The 3212-nt window shown below is 41.2% G+C and overlaps 1 long non-coding RNA gene across 1 annotated transcript; it reads left to right on the top strand.

Moving 5' to 3' along the window:
- The first annotated feature begins 721 nt into the window (after positions 1 to 721).
- LOC148691736 (uncharacterized) lies at positions 722 to 2561 on the top strand. Its single transcript, XR_015954694.1, has 2 exons — positions 722 to 1428; positions 2128 to 2561. It is a non-coding gene; the product is annotated as an uncharacterized LOC148691736 (long non-coding RNA).
- Positions 2562 to 3212: the final 651 nt, after the last annotated feature.

The following is a 3212-nucleotide window of genomic DNA, read 5'->3' as shown; positions in this document are numbered from 1 at the left end:
TAGAATTATGACTATATTGCCTAATCCCCTAGATATCCTAATTTGACTTTAACTAGGGCTTCCTTTACTTGGAAGACAAGTATTATCTTTACTAGACCTAAGCCTATCCTACCGGATTATACTCTATGCGCTTCGGGCATTCCAATCATTCTTTCCACGTATCATGGGCCCAGAAAATAATGGTCCCACAACTAGGCAAGTCTCATTATACCGAAAGTCATTTAATCTAAGGAAAACTAATGCAAAGGGCTTGAAAACTTTGAGTTTTAACGAAATGGACACAAAGGTGTTGTAAGTGAATAGTACTAGGATTGATTTTTTAGAGTAAAAATGTGGTTTTTCGTTAAAGTGAACAATATCAGGAGTGTTTCATTAAAACTCCCAATCTCCCACTACTTAAACATAAGCATGCTCCCACTAGACTTGGCAATTTCTTACACAACCCGTTAACACGACACGTAAACGACACGAAAATAATGGGTTTCGGGTCAACACGATAGCTAATCGGGTCATTATCGGGTCACACGATAATAACCCGTTAATAACGGGTCCTTAACAGGTTTACACAAGAGTGACACATGGGTAACCTATTTCGACATGATAAGAAAAATGCTATTTTGATGATTTTAAATTTTTAAACTACTAAAAAAAGCTTACTATAAAATGCAATAGATATAATGAATATGTATATATTGTTTGTGACAACCCGTTCCAAATTTTACGTTTTTATTTTATTTTAAAAGCGTGAATTTACAAAATTGCCCTAGAGGCAAGGATTTTGACTTCCGTTGATCATCGACTCGAGAGATGTGGGCCTTATTCTTTTAGCATATCCTCGTAGTACTTATTGGTACGAACGTATCGGCGAAAGCTGTTTGCGAGTCCGAATTATAACGGTATAGTTACGGACGTTCGAAATTGGTTATTCAAGGTTTAACGTTTATTTAAATTCAACTCCCCCTTGTGGGGAAAGGCCCAATCAGAATTGGAAGAAAGAAAAAAAAAAAAAAAAAGTGGGTTTCGTCCACCCGCACCACCGCGGGTGCCCATTTTCCGAGGCCGATTCCGGCCAACTCCGGTGGAGTTTTTCGATGCCACCACCACCATCTTGAAGCTCTCATTCCCCTCTACAAAACCCACCCAAGAACCACCTTGATTAACCATGGTATGAGGCGGTTTGAGGCCACGAAAGTTGACGAAAATCAATGGTGCTCCGGCCACCCTTTTCGATTTTCCGGCAAATCGGCAAAGCAATGGCCGATGCCACCACTTGGGCTTTGTAGCCCATCATCCCAGGAGCAAAACCCAGCCAACCTTGACCCCGTTGGACCACCGTGGACGACGAATCGACGTCGGGAAGTTTTAAGCACCCGCCGGCTTCGTGGGCAAAATTGACCATCTTCCGTCCATTTTTGGACTTCGTGGCAGGTATGAAAGTTGCTCTACTCACTGAGATCTTCATTTCTGTGAAGTTTGAGAATTTTTGGAAATAGTTGGATTTTCCGGCGAGTCGGGGCGGCCGACAGCCACCCGCGGCGGCGCGTGCGGCGGCGCGTGGCCAGTGGGCCGCCAATGTTATTTTTAGGCTATGTCAAATGTTTTGAATTCAGTTTTGTCATTTGAATGACGTAGGTTGATAGTTGGAACCTAAATTCGTTACGATACGTTACTTGGTAAAAATGTGAATCGATGATCCGACCGTTGGATCGTCACCAAAATTGGATACATTATAATACGTAATATTTAAAGATCATAGGAATTTACGGATCAGGAATCCGACTTACGGATCTTCCTGAATTGGATTTGTAAGTTAGTAAAATAAATGTTCACGGCCACTTGTTTTAGGCAATTGGCGGAGATCTGACCGTTGGATCGTAATGAAATTTTAATATGTTATTCTAGAAATATATTGTGGATCGTTGGGAGTTACGGATTGGAAATCTGATATGCGGATCTTCCGGATCAAGTTATACAGGGTTGTAAACCCTACCGTCGATCTTTGATCGACGGTTGACTTGTGGTCAATAGGTCTCAACCTATTTTAGAATGTCGTTGATGTTGTGTTTTATGTGAATTGCATATTCTTCAGATAAGAGTTCTGAGATGTGATTTGATAATTGGTCACAGGGACCGATCATTCAGGACGCCTCGATGCGCGTGCTAGAGTAGTATAGCGTGGACTCCAGGTGAGTAGATCTTTTCCTTTTTATCGTACATATTGTTGAGAATTCTATCGACACTTTTAAATTGATTAGGTATATTACCTTCGTATAATTATTACGAATGCTTAAAGTACCTATATGAACTACGAATGGCTTGATCCCTGTCTAGGGTACGTAGGCAGTCTAACGAGACGTTAGATGCAGCCATAAAATATTTGAGACAAAAGCCTTGCTTGGGAAATTGAGTAATGCGAAGGAAATTGGTAAAGACAAGTTTTAGTTTTATGAATTAGTTGGTTAAATTAGTGTTAATTCCTCTGAAAATAAGTAGTTTGGGAGTAGGGCGTTACTGATTGTACACTTCACACCATATTGTTTATAATTGAAAATGCTACGACATGGTTCAGTATTAGATTGCATCATGTTATATCAATATGTATATTACTTGCATATAATTATTGAGAATGCCTTCAAGTGCAAGGTGAACGCAGGATTGACGAGATGTGGATAAGTCGTACAGGTCACTATAGGTGACTCCGACTTACATGCTAGCCAGGATTGACGAGAAGTGGATAAGTCGTACAGGTCACTATAGGTGACTCCGACTTACATGCTAGCCAGGATTGACGAGATATGAATAAGTCGTACAGGTCACTATAGGTGACTCCGACTTATATGCTAGCCAGGATTGACGAGATATGGATAAGTCGTACAGGTCACTATAGGTGACTCCGACTTACATGCTAGCCAGGATTGACGAGAAGTGGATAAGTCGTACAGGTCACTATAGGTGACTCTGACTTACATGCTAGCCAGGATTGACGAGATATGAATAAGTCGTACAGGTCACTATAGGTGACTCCGACTTACATGCTAGCCAGGATTGACGAGAAGTGGATAAGTCGTACAGGTCACTATAGGTGACTCTGACTTACATGCTAGCCAGGATTGACGAGATGTGAATAAGTCGTACAGGTCACTATAGGTGACTCCGACTTACATGCTATCCAGGATTGACGAGATGTGGATAAGTCGTACAGGTCACTATAG

Source organism: Pyrus communis, chromosome 13 (genome assembly GCF_041283825.1).
Source record: "Pyrus communis isolate YQ-2024b chromosome 13, ASM4128382v1, whole genome shotgun sequence".
Lineage (NCBI taxonomy): Eukaryota > Viridiplantae > Streptophyta > Magnoliopsida > Rosales > Rosaceae > Pyrus > Pyrus communis.
The sequence above is the reverse complement of the archived record's forward strand: the minus strand, read 5'-3'. Positions and strand labels throughout refer to the sequence as shown.